General features: G+C 28.9%; 1 protein-coding gene across 2 annotated transcripts in view; it reads left to right on the top strand.

Moving 5' to 3' along the window:
• Nucleotides 1-17,324, top strand: part of LOC126780709 (adenylate cyclase type 6) — a 160,991-nt gene that overhangs the window by 56,016 nt on the left and 87,651 nt on the right. The gene's annotated exons all lie outside the window — the stretch shown is intronic.

Raw genomic sequence — 17,324 nt, 5'->3', positions numbered from 1 at the left:
AAGAGTGTGATTGTTTGTTTGTAGACGATAAATATGAAACTACAAAACCGATTTTAATCGTTTTTACGCCATTAGAAAGCTTATTTATTTCGGAATACATAGCTTATATATTTTATTTTAGATTTCACGCTAAAATAAATGAAATAATTGTTTGTTAAACAAGCCAGAAAAAGGCTGTCGAGCTGCTTTTTCCGCGTGCGCATATTTGATCTGGAATATATAATTTATATGCACTACAAAAATATTGGTCTTTCAATCAAGGAAATCCAAAAAGCCTTTTATCTATATTTTATAAACAAACCGTTTTTCATTTTTTTTAAAATGAAAAACGGTTTGTTTATAAAATATAATTAATAAAATATAATAAACATAATTTGTATATAAGTGAAAATTTAAAGGTGTTTTACAAACATCTATAGTGGGCATTCAATATTGATCTTTACAAAAAAAACAGCATTTTTACCATCAAGACAATCTTATACAGATATACTTTGGTGCATGCTATTTAGACGCTTAGTTTAGGAGATGATGGAAAATTTTAATAATCTTTATTAATATTAAAATTGAGGCGCTCGATAGCTCTCCCTACGCAAATAAAATTAAACAAATTAAGTATTTTTTTTTAAAAAGCAATTCATTTTATTTTTCTAAGTAGAAGTAATACAACACAATTTTAAGGTTTGAGACAACTTCACCGAAAATAATTTAAATATGTATTGTTAAAAAATAATAATTTATAAACGTTTAAACGTACGATGACAGATTTTAATAGATATTCGTCCGAAACTGAACGCCACGTGAGCGAAGCCGCTAGCTTAACTATTTTTTAAATATTCCTAGAAAGTTATTTAATTTAATTAATCAATATCAAATTTTAATGTTATTAATGCACATTATTCATCTCAAAAACTAAAGGATAAACAAGGAACTAAAGTACAATGCAAGCTTCATACAACTTATGTCAGTAGTTTTTGCGTGAATTGGATGAAGCAAATAAAAAAACTTTCCTCTTTATAATATTAGTATAACAATATTACGAATAAAGATTGAAATTTACATTTTACTCTTTTTCTTATAGCTTCGTTATTCAAAGATTAAATTTTGTTATTATACAAGCCTTCATGTGAGCTCGCATGCAATCACACGAGATAATATTTTCTTATACTTCAGCCCGTTTAAGAGTTTGAGGAAGAATAAACGTGATATTTCAAAGAATTGATGAAACGTAGTTACGTGCGCTTGAATATTTTAAAATGCGATACGTTCATAATATTCTTACGATCATCGAAACGAATGTTGTATGGCAATATGACGTTAAATTATGAGCCTTCAATATTGCGATTGTATATACTCGTATACCTTACTATTAAAATAAATATTATGTTTGGTGTATTAGGATGTTCGTTACACACCATAGAAAGTGATATACTATAATATTTCTTCTCTTTTTATTAGTTACAAAAGTCAACACTAAATATTACATTAGTTAATTGATAATTATTATTGTTTATACATTTGTCTCAAAAAAATATATATTTTATAAAGCCATTAAAATATTTCTTTAGGCTTACTACACCCAGTATTAGCAGCAAAGCTCTCAGCTTACAACCGTGGATAAGTCTTTTAAACGAATTTGAGAACGAAGAAATTAAAATAATTTATATAAAAATCGTCCAGCGTAGATAAATAAATGTAAAGAAAGATCAATATATATGTAAAAAATATATTGGTTTATTTTTTATGAAGGTATACCAATAATTTAATCTTAAACCAACTATGCTGAACTAATAAAAAAAAACTAATGAATTTACTTATTTAATAATAGACTATCACTATATATCACTAGAGTCAAGCAAAATGTTGTAATCTGTGTAAAAAAAATAACTGACTGACTCTAAATTTGAAAAAAACAAAATTGAAACTTAGTCATAAATGGGATGAAGGTTTGTATAAGAAATCTGAGTTGTGTAAATCAGTATTTATCAGGTAACAATAGAAACTGGCCTTGTTAGTTCATTTTAGTCCTACAAACACTTCCAGCAAGTTGAATACTAAACTTAAAAGGCTGATACATAGCTGAACCTCTCCATTGTTATTTCACGTGACCAATTCAGACACTGTTATGATTGACGAGGGTGCGCTTGTCATTTTCTAAACATGAAATACAACTGAAACAACGTTGTAACGAACGTTGAGGGAACAAGGAAGTTACGTATCATTTTTAAACTGAAAGCTTACATTTGTTTGACTAATTTTAGCAATGTGTTATTTCTTAATATTTAACAGTTTTTTTTTTGTATTCAGTAATGACCTAATAACAGATAAATCATAAAGAATAAAAAACAATTTGTATGTCAATTAATTACGAAGTAATTTTCCTCTTCGTCAGACCCGTTAATGGGATTATGCTTAATTGTCTCAAAAAGCTGAGAGGACTTTATTCTGGTGCTTACAATAACTGCACGAACTTAAAATAAAATTACCGCATTAGTTGTCGATTTCGTTTTAAGTTATAACACTCACTTTCGAACTCATTTATTCAAAGGAATTAAATCCATTAAAAGTTGTCGACATTTAATTTTAAATACCAGGTCCTATTTTTAATAATTTTATGTATATTTTAATAATTTGTTTCTTTCATTATTATTTTATTATAACTAAAAAAAATGTAGAGGATATTTTTTAAATAATTAAAAAGAAGGAATTTGTTTTGCTTAATTTCCGAGAGCTGAAATTAATAAAATCGTTACACCTTAACTCAACCTAAATTAATGACGATGAGGCAACGAGGTGGTTATATTGGTTAACGCACCACTTATCTGACGTCAGACGCAGAAGGTGACTAGAATTTAGATTGATACTCATATCTACATTGGAAAGTTTATATAAAATTAATCGAATAATTTAAAACTCAATCTCCACCATCGCTGTTTAAAGTAAACAAGATATTTTAATCGGACACATAAAATATACTATGAATTACACATTGACATACGGGAATTAATGAAATTATCAAAAGATTTAATTTTTTTTTTATTATCAGATAAAATAATAACTTTTGTTTATGCATTACAAGTATGTATGTAAGAGAAAATATTGGCGTTACAATATGAGTTTACAATAGGAAGTAATGAAAGAAGCGACTTATTAACATATTTATTGTTCTAAGCAACTAATCGAGGCCACATAATATTAATATGAAGCGAATCTTTGTTTACAAGGCAAAGGGATGCCCTGGGCTAGCGGTCTTCAAACATTACTTTACTATTCAGACTACAGTAACTTAAGTAACGTTAAGTTACGTTCTCTGGATTGTTTATCTAAGTTTGCTAAATATTATATTTATGTTGTTGTTTTGAATAAACAACTAACTTACTCTATCTCTTAAGAATTGAGTAGTGGGTGGATGTATTTTGTAAATATAAGCTCATATTTACTACTGATATATCTTCAAAAGAGCTAAGTTTTGTTTTATTATTTACTTAATTAAATAAATATTTGATTTATTAATTCCAATGGACTTTCGAACACTTTATTAATCATATTAACTATATTATATGAATGTAAAAAGAAATTAAAATAAATTGCAACAACATATATTAGTAAGGGCAAATTTTAGATTTTGATTAAAATGCATCACCGATCGTGAAGTTGGGTCGCGGAGACGTGTCGCATCTCATTACCTGTTTGGAATTGAAATGAACTTTCCTACTAGCATTCTAAATTAGACACAAATCATGAATCAGGAAAACTATTTCCAGTAACATTCGTAAGTATAAAATAGCCATCGCTTGTATATTATCATCTACGAGTACATGATCTTCATTCGCTTGCCTTTATTCATTTGTTTGAGGTTAATGTTGTGAGAGTTATGCTTGAAACAGGATTAGCAAACGTGAAACACAACAAGATTCCTTGTATTGTAAGATCCCAAATCTTATAACACCCACTCATTGATATGAGTTACTTCTACTCTACAAACATAAACATTTTGTTTCTGGCTTGGCTTTTGTCGAATTATTGTAATTGCACGTTGAGTCGAATTTTATCATTTCCCTTTTAAATATCATCGTTTGAAAGAAACTGTCAACTACAATACATTTGAATTTAAAAAAACCACACACACACAAAGAAAATCGAATCACAACATATTCTACATCTGAATTTAAAAGCCAAATATTAATATTATGTTAATATATTTATGTAAAGGCTTTAAAAGTTTAATTGTACATAGCAGACTTACGTTAAATGTGAAATGAGTGTTAATGATAGGTTATTCTATTTCAATTAAAACACGTAACGCAGCGATAGTTTCGTGTAATTTGGACAAAACATTTCACAAAACCGTAGCTCTACACAAAGAGCGCAAACTTTAATTGTACATTGAAACTGTGGGTCACATACAGACGGATGTGATTACGAGGATAAAATTACAACATTAAAAGGATAAATTTTCTCATTTCAACGGTAATTCTTTGATGAAAAGTATAATGTTTCTTTGTATCCAATATAAATCATAATCAAAAATAAGCTTCAATAGAAGCTTATAAATAAAATAAAATTAACACATCATTATTGTCGTATTAAATATGGAATTCGATTTTTAATTTAACCGAAACATTTATAATTATCAAATCTTCACATAATACGAGTATAATAATATTATTTTACACAAAGGTCATAAGCCATTTAGCATTCCTCTAACCACGAGGAATGTAGAACTCTGTGATAGTCTTAATAATTTTTCATAACAAATTTATTCCAGCTGCGTTTCGAGTATAATAACGCAATTTAAAATTTCAGTACTAATTAGTTCAGTATAATTCTACTGTTGGACATAAATAAATCTCTGGCGGTGAGCGTGCTAAACACAAAATTTTATATTATAATATGTCATCAGTACAGTAACAGCTTGTGAATGTCCCACTGCTGGGCTAAAGCCTCCTCTCCCTTTTTGAGGAGAAGGTTTGGAGTTTATTCCACCAGGCTGCTCCAATGCGGGTTTAATATGTCATCGACTTGGTCTAATTTTTTTTTGTAACATTAATTATAATAAATGTTTCTTATTTATTAAAGTAATAAGTTCTTTTGCAATGTTAGATCAATAAGAATTAAATGAGATACGAACGGAACGACTACACTTTAAATTATTATAATTCGAGTTTGAAAAAATAAAGCATCCATTGCACTTTATAAAATACTGCAGATAAAAATGAATACCTTTCGAGCTGTGATAAGCAATTCTCGGCGAAGAAACATTAAGGCCAAGGGCGAAGGGTGCGTTAATAGCTGTAATGTTTATAATGGAAGACTTGAGCTAAAATTAACAGACATTTTCCGTATTCAAAAAGACCGTTATGTATATTTAATAGCAAGACTGTTTAAATCGCAGTATTTGTAAATCAAAAAGATTTTTTGAATTCCAATTGAAATTTAATATTAATCATCATTAATACATTACCGCCTGCGATCTTTGTCAGAATCATTGAGCAGTTGAGAGAATATTTAGAAGGACGGGCGAAGTTTTTAAATTGGATGAGACATAAATGTTTCAGTTGTTTTTTTGTAGAAAGTTGTCGGTTCAAGAGCATTAATAGTGAACACTGATTATGCTTTACCGATACGCCAAAGATTTTACTAGGAACTTGTCGCAATAACAAAATTCCTTTGAAGATACTACATTTATATACATACATTTGAAAAAAAGTATATCAAATATTAATCGGGCGTGTAATATACGTTTTATGATTGGGTAATCGAGATTATTAAGATTAATGAAAATGCTTGCCAAACATCCTTAACTATATTCAGGGCTGTAATTTGAAATACAAATTCTTATTTAGTATTTGTATTTCAAATACCTGACCCTATAATTTTTGAAAAATTTTTATTTACATTTAAGTATAATTTTAAAGTTATACATATTGCTTACTACGTAATTAAATATGCACAAAATATATTTTATATATTACGTGAGATAAACCTCAAGAGACCTTTAAATTAGTACTAACTAGCAATTAACAAGGAAAGACGATCCCTAATTACCACAGTGTATCAACAAATGACTTCTTGTAAGTTAATATTATTAATGCAAACTATCGATTTTTTTAATTTCTTTTAATAAATAAAAAAACAATTCGAGATAATAATTATGGCTAGCCAGATAAACTTAGCGAGATGAACAATGTATTAAAGCTTAAGTGCAAAGCTTGAGTAACAAAATGTACTGTTTAATGATGTCTGTGTGTACAATACATGAATTACTAATTTCTTTTATCTAACATTTAGTAGATGTTTATATTGAATTTAAAACAAGTTTATCTTTTAACAAATTGTATCGTATATTTTCTTACAAAGTGCTTAACAACTTACGTCAGAATTTCCATAGTTGCTTCATTAAAATAAAATGATGGTTTATATATTCAGCAATCTTTTAATGATCGTTTTTTAATAGTTAATTATCTTATCCCGTACTGTAACCTATTTAACTCCAAAACACGTGCATTAGAACTGCTGTATAAATCTATCATATTCTCTACAATCGTAAATATAAATTACTTTTATCAAACTTATATTTTACAATTAGTAAGAAAAAGCCTTGTTGTTTTATTTAGGTACAAATTAAAATTCAATTCCTTTATGTAAAAGTATGAGTAAACTTAAATACAGATATCAATGAATTAAAACGTCACTAACTTCCCACTAATTGATTAAATACTTGCAAACTTTTCGCAAAGCGTTAAGTTGGATATACAAAGTACTTCAAAAATGTTACTCCTGGCCACGTTGAGTAATTAGGTCTAATAATCATCTGCGGAACCCTCTAAGGATTTCTGTTATTTGAGACAGTAATTCCTTGTTTCTTTTCAATTGTATCTCCTGATCTTTGTAGGACGAATTAAATGGTAAGAGTATATTTTAATCACGTCTTTATTGTTGAGTGGTGTTGAAGTAACTCTTTAGTATTTAATTTAGGGAAAAAACAACTTCCACCCCTTTACTAATTTTTTACCACGTTATTAATGCTTTAGTAATAGTTCTATTTTATAAATAAATATTCAATGAAGTTTTTGTTTAACAAACTTTTGATTTCCGTAACCGTAAAACCGTAACAGCCTGTGAATGTCCCACTGCTGGGCTAAAGGCCTCCTCTCCTCTTTTTGAGGAGAAGGTTTGGAGCTTATTCCACCACGCTGCTCCAATGCGGGTTGGTAGAATTCACATGTGGCAGAATTTCAGTGAACTTAGACACATGCAGGTTTCCTCACGATGTTTTCCTTCACCGTAAAGCACGAGATGAATTATAATCACAAATTAAGCACATGAAAATTCAGTGGTGCTTGCCCGGGTTTGAACCCACGATCATCGGTTAAGATTCACGCGTTCTTACCACAGGGCCATCTCGGCTTGATTTCATCTCAGAAAAAAAAATTTAAGCATTGAACAATTCATAAAAGAAGAAATGAAAAACTCATAATATACTCGATATTATGAGAAAACGATAAATGATACACTTCGAACGTTTTATCTTGATAGAGTAATTTTTTTTTATATAAAGAATACCTAATTCCTCTTTTTTACTTTGTTCATTTTTAATTGAATAAAAAATTGGCTGAAGTACATTCAATAAAAAAGATTAAATTATATTCTGATAAGAGTAAGGGTATCTAAGATTACAAAAACAAAGGTACGGAGAATTTGATACAACTTGCGTTCTTGTAAAATTTTTGCCACTTGACTATCTCTCAATATAGGTGCTTACTTTAACAATTGAGTCATTAAAATATATACTTATTCCCTTATTTTGAGAATAATTTAGAAAAAATATATAACAGTAGTCTTAAACACAAAACATCATTTTCAGCATTCTTATATGCTTGAATGTGTATATATTTACCGTTTATACAAGAAGTGTATATATACTGACTTACATATCTCGTTATGCAGTGAAAGCTATACATTTCCAGTTCTTTTACTGTAAATTGAAATCGAACAGCTCTTTTGTGACAGTGATCGAATTACATAATTTCTGCTCTACTTCTCTTCACCCTCGTACTTCCGTGAAAAAGGTCAGGTGCGTATTGGACACGTAGAGAATGGGGTTCTGTCTATTTTCTATTATTAATAAAAACACGTTAACCCTATAATTTTTGAAAAATTTTAGTTTTATGAGACGATTAAAAGTACAAATTATTAATAGCCTAGTTATTTTAGTGGCAAAAACAAATTACAATTATATTTAATATTTGAACAAAGGTCAAAATTAACTAAAGTATTATTAACATTAAAATTGATTAAAACTAACATTGAAATGTTTAAGTTTTGTTGTAATATCGGCGAGGCCATAAAAAAAAATCAGAATTATACTCGAAAAACTACTACAAGATATTAAAATCAATTTAGAACATTTAAACATCCTTCTAAAACAAATGTAACTAACTGGCTTAGAAAACGGCCACGTCTAAGGAAATTATTGCTTACGCAAAATGTTCGTCGTACGTCGCTTAAAAATTGTTGTTATTTAAATAAGCTGTATATCATTTTGAAAAAATTGTATTAATATGGATTCTTGATAATAATTATGTAATTAATTTAATAACGTCAATTGAAACATATTTATGTATTACTTAATTAGAATAAGATTACTATTTTAATTTATTTATATTGGATAATAAAATAAATCTTGTTTTCGTCAAAAACATTCAAGTATTTTGTAGTTAATTTTATAAAGACACATAAATTATAATATGAATTGAGAATTTTAAATAGCTAATTTCTCAAGTCCTCTTAGTCCAGACCAACATTTAGTCTAACAATACTTTTATTAAAATTATTTTTCAAATTAAATTATTTACACGAAAATTAAAAGTAATTTTACTTACTATAATTATTTCATTTTTATTTTTGAATGTTGTATCCTTAAAACTAATTTTTGAAATGAATAGCAAAATTATAAAATAAAATCATATTAAGAAGCTTTGGTAATATCAGAAAGAAATATCTCAAGGTTCAAAATACGAACGCAAGCCATTTAATATTAACTATACCGGGACCTTGGTAAAATCAAATTGGTTAATATTTTTTATAAATTAAAGTTCTTTGGTTTTTATTCATTCTAAGATATTAAGATGGAATTAATTTACTTTAACATTTAGTTTATTATTTAAGGGAAATAATATTTTTTTTTTATCTATTATTAGAACAGAAGAAGTAAGACTGTAATAGATGCAGTGCTTTTTTTTAAGAACATCATACTTGCCCGTGAAATTTTGACAATCGACTTATGGTGTAATACTAGGTTTTTGCGTTTATACATGAAATGTTATAATTATTATAAACAATATCGCATATTTCACGACCGATCTCTGAGATAAGTCTCGGGGTTGTTATTAAAGAACTACCGATAGATATAGATAAAGGACTTCCTATAGAGCATCGTTACGATTATTGCTTTGCTTATATTATGAATAATAACATATTAAATGTGTTAACAATATTTGATACACTCCAATAAGTTATATAACTCGTCTTATACTAAACTCGAAGAATCTCAGAATAAGTTCAGCAAAGGGAAAGTTTTAATGAATCACCTGAAATTCTTTAGCGTCTTCGTCATTACAGTCATTAAAGATTAAATCCAACAAAGTATTTAAGAAATTCTGTATTCAAACGATGCTTTTAAAAAGTATTCACGACAAACTGTTATTTTGTTAAAAAAAAAAAACAAAGACTAAGTATATTTGAAATTAACATTAAAAAATTTATATAATTTATTATTTCAACATTTAAAATTTAGAGAAATATATAATAAAATATAAGAAATATAATAACAATATAGAAACATTTAAAATTTAACATGCGTAGGTATAGCAAATCATCAGACTCATTTCGTAAATTATATTGGAGATTTTAGACGAGACCTTTCAATTATCTATATTACTGTTTTGAATGCTCCTACAATTCTTCTATACTGTTTTCACGGCTTAACTAATCGACGAAATCGATTTTAGCACAAAGCAAGTTTGAACCCCAAAAGACGATAACTAATCCCTCTAACACGTGAGCGAAACCGCTGGCGGAATCTAATTAAATAAAACTAAATATAGTTTACAGTGTAATTCTATATATTAAATCAAATTATTTGTGATATAAAACTTTCTTTTTAGGTTAGTAAAAATAAAAAAATACCACAGCGTCGGAAAAGAGAATACCCCAGATGAGAAAAATCTTCAAAGAAACTTAACAACTATAATAGAATTTTTTCAACTTTGTTCGCTTATACTTTACTGGCATTACGGTCTATTGAATAGCCGTGATCATTTAATTCGAATAATGATGATGGTTGCGAGAGTCGCTTATTGGAAATTTTTAACATGTCGTATTTTTCTTTTTTTAATTTCACACAAGAGTGTTGTATCTTTTCGAGGATCATTGTAAGCCCGTATATAAATAGATTGTCTACAGTAAATTACTCTAAACAGTCGGATAACAATCGTAACCAGCTTGTATTTGCTCCTCGTACTAATGTTATGAGAATTTCTCACAAATTCGTTCATATTTTTTCTAACGCAAATTAGACGATAAAAAATTTATTGAGAAGCGATAGTCAATATTTTTACTTCTTTGATTTTACGCTCCAAATTATATTCCGAAATATTAATTTGTACCATTTGTATTTCCATATGTACCTTATATATATATATGTATTATATCAGCTTAAATGCCCTGTAGTAGAATGAATGAATAAAATTTTATTTATGCTGCAAATATAATTACTTTATTGATAAGAGTAATTTACTTAGAAAACACCAATTAAATTGTAAGAAAACAATATTTATTAATATATAAGTAAGAAATAAATAAATGAACACGGTACGGACTTGTTAGGGCCTGTCTGAGTATATCATATTTTTATTATGTTTACCATTGCTAGAAACTTTTTAAAAACATATTTATACTAATATTCCACATTATTTGACTTAAGAAATAACAATAAATTAATTCAAAAAATCTTTTATAAAATGTTTTCAGAAGTTTCGCACAAAAATTTTGTATTTAAAATTACTTTGTTTAATCTTTATTATACTACTCTTGTATTCAACAACACGCATTGACGTAGCGTGGAGGAATATACTCAAAACCTTCTATTCAAACGAAGAGGAATATAATAGAATAATTCTTAGCCCAGCAGTGGGATAGTTCCAGCTGTTGTTACTTTATATAGAAAATATCGAGTGAACAAAAATTATTTTTTGTTCAGGTCAAAGCAAAGAAGGTTGCGGGAAAAAGTTATGTCGTTGCTCATTGAAGTAAATTCATTTTGAACATTTTCTCTACCCCTGCTCACTCATTCCAAGTTACAAATAATAATCTATTGTTTAAATCCTTGTAATCCTTTAAGAAGATTTTTTAAGTCGATGTTTTTATATATTGTTTTTATAATTTGTAAAGGTGAAAATAAAAATCATTAAAATGTGTGTATTCTTAAATTAATGTTTAATCATATCCACGCCAAAATATAACATAATTATATAAATATCCCTATCTCTACTGGAAATATGCATTGCATGGGAGTATTAATAAAATAGCTTGATTATTATTTGATTTAATGTTTTTTTTTTCAAATATACTATGTATTATAATATTATATACATTATGTATTATAATATTATATTACGTACTGTGAAAACAAAACTGTAACAAGGACGTGTCTATCCGTAGTAAAACATCGAGACGGATATTACCATACAGACATTTTATAAAAACATTTTTCCTGTCTAACCGTTTGCGTCATGCGGTAGCGACTGTATGAATTTCAATTAAACTCGATATTCTAATATTCTATACTTACACCCTTTGGTTGTTGTGGTTATACTTAAATAAATATATATATATACTTACTCGATTTTAAGCAAGAAATAAGCTGTATATCTATAGCTGTAGATCTTAATGCTAATTAACTTTACATATATCAGGTTCCTTAAAATATGATTATAACATCAATATAATCTTCTATTTATATCTAAGCTCTTGCAATCGAGAAATTAAAATACAATGATTTTCTTTTTTATATAATAATTACAATAGAATATTATGAACAGTAAACAGTAACAGCCTGTGAATGTCCCACTGCTGGGCTAAGGCCTCCTCTCCCTTTTTGAGAAGAAGGTTTTTGGAGCTTATTCCACGCTGCTCCAATGCGGGTTGGTGGAATACACATGTGGCAGAATTTCAGTGAAATTAGACACATGCAGGTTTCCTCACGATGTTTTCCTTTACCGTCAAGCACGAGATGAATTATAAACACAAATTAAGCACATGAAAATTCAGTGGTGCTTGCCCGTGTTTGAACCCACAATCATGGGTTAAGATTCATGCGTTCTAACCACTAGACCATCTCAACATACTAGCTATATATATAATATTATGAAATAGTATATTTATATATTTAAAAAAAAACAGCATATAGTTAATCGTATTAGTTGTATATTTGATTTTAATGGTCCATAATAGAATGAGTCAACATGAAAGTACCTATATTTGCTCACAAGTCTAAATGTATATGATAACGGTCATGAGAGAATAAAGGAAATTGAAAAAATACGACATATTAGTAAGGCTGCAAGTTAGGATGTGTAAATACCGAGATTCGTGCAATCAAAGTCAGCGTGCCGCGGGCAAAACTCAAACACCAATCAGATGTTATTTAATTAAGCCGCCTTGGGCTCGGAAGCCGTGGCTACTTTCGACTTCATATTAGCTATTTGCAAACCTTACGAGCCACTTGTAACCTACAAGAGACAAAATGTTACACGAAACGTGTTGAATTGTACGCATCGACGCTAATGTTTAAAAGTTCGCACTTAATAAAGTAATTACTCGTCATTTTTATTTAATTAATTTAAACTGTAAGCTGTCACTACCGCCACGTTTTTAAAAGCATTTCTGCACCCGAATAATCCAATTATTTCTCGAAACGACTATCAAAGCCATGTTCCAACTTTATCGAATAAACCGATGACATTTTCATCGAGTTAAATGTTCATTTACTCTTAACCTGATCTCTGGTTATACGATCTTCATTATCATATGTATTATATTCGATAAAAAAATCAGCATTTTTTCATTGTATCTTATTATCTTCTTCCTGTAGGTTTGTATGCATGTTCTATATGCGTTGCTAATGCCATTCATCCGATTGTCAAATTATTGTCTTAATCTAGACTTGCGAATCCAGGTCAAGTATTTAAGGTCAGATCAGATAAGAGTTTAAAATAATAAAAACAATAATTATATAATCCCACTGCTGGGCAAATGCCGCCTTTCTTCGCTAAGAAGGATTAGAATTTATTCTACGTATTAATATATACAAATTGACGTTACTCGAGCATAGCATCTAAAATGTTGTAAATTATTATAATTGTAAGTGAATCAAGTACAACATTTATAAATACTGTTAAAGCTGTAATTTCTGTAAAACATGTTCACGGAAGTTAAACGTCGATCTTTCTTCGGCTTAATAATGCTCATTTTACTTACAAAGAACGTCGTAGAGTTAATTAAATGTCGTAAAAATTCAAACAAATTGTGGAATTACAAATCATTATAACGTTTTAATGTGAAAATATTTTTTTTTGCGGTGATTCGAGATGTAAAAAGACTATTATTACTGATTCATAGAACTATTTTTAGAAGTATATTTTATGTATTGAATAAATAGGAACTTTTAATTTATTTATTATCGTCTCGAAGATTTTATTATCGAGTTTTGATCAAAATAAAAATATATACCGAATTTTTGTCCGGAAGAAAGTATAATATTCGGTTGGATGAGCCTCTAATTTTCTTCGTAGATGTTGACTTTAATATCAATATGTTGAAGTTTTTTTTCTTTTGCTATCTATTTTTATCCATATATTATTCAATGAAATATGTATAATAAATTAAATAATTATTAAAATATATTTATTTGCAAAAACATCAGAAATAATAGTTTAAGGAGCAGGTGGTAGGCGTTATACTATTGTTAAATAAATAAAACATTCTCGCTAAATCATTGATTTGTAAAATATTCTATTACTGATTTTAACGAATGAAAAAAATTCAAACAGTGAATCCGTAAACTAATTGAGAAAAACATGTGAAGTAAATATTGCATATAACAATATACAAGCTAATTGAAAATAAATTGCAGTTTCTTTTCACAACATCGTTTAGATGTATTAAAAAGTTTTGGGGAAAAAGATTCTAAAATGTCCACTTAAAGTACTCTGAAACGAGTTTTAGAATCCGTTTCGCATGCAAATCGGATTACTTTCGTGTATCTTGTTACGTTATTTTAGTGCTCTTACTACGTCACCTGTTCATAGATGTATCGTTAAACTGAGAGGCGTACAGTAATGCACATAATGCTCACCTCGTATGAGCAGACATTGTCTGATAATATGACCGCGATATGGCCATGAGACCATCCCGAGGGATAGCTTTGTAACTGCAATCCAATTTGAGCAACTGTTTACTTGGTAAAGTCAATAGTAGCGGTAACTGCAATTTTTCTTAAGTCAACTTTTAATTTTTAACAACGGTCCTTGGAACCATTTCTTTGTGCAAATATCGTGGATATCAAATATTTATTAAAATATTAATATTATAATAAAATTTTAATGTTTGGTGAAATATTTTTAATGTTATTTATTTTGAATAAACATTAGACTGATTAATAATAATTCATAATAATATATTTGAAAATAAATAATTGTACATATCATTAGCAACAAGTCCGCAAGCAAAAGTAGCAAAAGTCCCTATTTCACAAGCTGTATTACCGCGCTTAATTTGCTAAGCTATGCATTAGACCAACTCGTCTAGCTTGTATCCCCAAGCTAGAACGAGGATTATATCCCTCGTCTCCGGCAACTTTAAAGCCCCATCTGGTAACCATTTAAGTGGGAAATTACATGTTTATATTGTATTTTCACAGGAACCACAAAAACGATTAAATTTATAATTACATACGCTTTGTTGGCAGCAAGTTTCAAGATACCGTATGATTGTACAGCATCTTATCGGATAATCGGCATAATGATTATCGGCATAATGAATCAAATCAATTCCTTACCAGCTCACATGTTCCCCTCCTCTTACAACCCGGGTTCCTTCAAACGAGGCGTGAAGAGGCATCTTGCGGGCCGGCAAGGCGGTGACGGCTAGTACATAACATTCTTCCCAGCTGTACTGGCCGTCGTCGCGTTTGGACTCTACTACCACTTACCATCAGGTGGAGTAGAGTCATTTGCCATCCCGGACATATAAAAAAAAAATCCAAAAAAACTCTCATGTTTCGGGGTTTGATATCATTGGTTTGTTGTATGCCCGACGTGTGCCTCTGTATTTAAACTCACATCTTTGGATTATAACAAGCATCCTCTACACAGGTGGCTAAGCTTTGAAATTAGCCCTCGAGGCCGAAGTCTGATCAGGAAAACATTATTATTATTTAAATTACAATATAAAAGAGTGTCGTGATGGCTTAATGATGAGCAAGCACCATTGAATTTTAGTGTGCTTTTGTTTATTATTCTCGTGTTTGCCGATGAAAAAAAACATCGTGAAAAAAACCTACATGTGGTGGATGAAATTCAGCCAAGTGTATCAACCAACTCGATTTGGAGCGTCCGGGTAAGGTTTTGAAGTAAGCTACAAACCTTCTCATCAAAAAGGAGAGGAAGCTTTAGGCCAGCAGTGGGATATTTTTTCAGTCTGTTAATATAGTTTTTCTTGCCATTTCCATAAAGTATATAATTTACTTCTTTTAATCAAAATAATACAAAAACAAACTAAAAATAACAAATTGTGATTGAAAAGAAAAATGCTATAATTTTAACTTTAAATAATTTATATATACTATATGGCTTAGGAAGAAATATTACTAAAACCAATTTGCATTGCTTTATAATGCTTAATATCTAAATCGTGTCAAATAAATTAATATATCTACGTAACATATAAAACGTAACGTACATTTAGCTTAAAACCTATAAGATAAATGTTATCCAAATTTAACCTGCTTATATATTAAACAACCAAGTTTTTATTCGTTTTTTTGTTGCTTCATGATAAACGTCTTGTTGGTCTCTTTGACCTCGATAAGACCTTGTTGATCTATTTAAATCCAATGAATAAATTTATATTACAAATGGTCAAGTCGACATTGACAGTCGTCCGAAGCACACTGAAATGCTAATAGGGAGCCACATTAAGGTCGCAACTGTATGTCGCTTTATCCTACTGAATTTAACATTAGCTGTTTTTTCTTAGATGTTTCTCGATTATTTGTTTGAAAATAATTCTTATTCATGTATAATTTGTTCTCCAGATACTGTTTTCGTGGAAATTATTAGTCTAATGCCGTCTCAATACCAGAAAGGAAAATAAATCTTATAGGTATCGTGGTAAAATACAGATTATCGTCACGGTGGGTGTTATAATAATACATTCATAGGTAATTATAACATCGAACCCAGGCAGATAGATAAATAGAGATTATGTTTATTGAAAAATGTGTGATTATTTAAACAATTATTTTGCATGAAATCATTTATTTTATTTTAGGAAGGCAGACAATTTAGTAAATTATTCCCTTGATCGTAAATGGTCACGTTAGCCCACAGACACTGGCAGTGTACAGTACACACATAGCATCCATACAATATATTTAAAAAATATATCAAATTAATGTAAGCTAGGTGAATATGCAACAAATATTCTAAAACGAAATTTCATCGAGCTCATTTCTTTTATAGAAATTTATTTGTATAAACGTTTTACGGTTTATTTGTAGAAACGGGTAAGCAATACTTTGTTAAATTTTTTTTATATAATTATTTTAGTTTTAAATAATACACTATCTATTCTAAAAGAAAAAAAACATCATTTTTAGTAAAGAAATCTTGTAAACAAGAGTTAAAAAATTGTTTGAGACAGGTTAACTCATGTTTGCCTCAAATTACCAATCATGATTATGGTTCAATTGTTTTCAGAGGACCAATAATAGTATTTCATAATGATTATTATTATTAAAATATAAATACCCCCGAATTGAAAAGTCAATAACGGACAAACATGTATATTATATCTGTGATTACGGCAAAGACCCAAGTTGAGTGTAAATTTGTAAGGACGGGGATAAATGGACTAAAGCCGCGATTTACGTCATTTCTGTGAAGTTCACAAACTTCAATAATATTCTAGTTTCACTGCGGTTTTAGAAACATCATTTTGACTTTGCTTGACAGGTCGAAAGAAAGATTAGACAAACATACGAG

Source organism: Nymphalis io, chromosome Z, assembly GCF_905147045.1.
Source record: "Nymphalis io chromosome Z, ilAglIoxx1.1, whole genome shotgun sequence".
NCBI lineage: Eukaryota > Metazoa > Arthropoda > Insecta > Lepidoptera > Nymphalidae > Nymphalis > Nymphalis io.
This window is presented reverse-complemented; position numbering and strand designations above follow the sequence as displayed.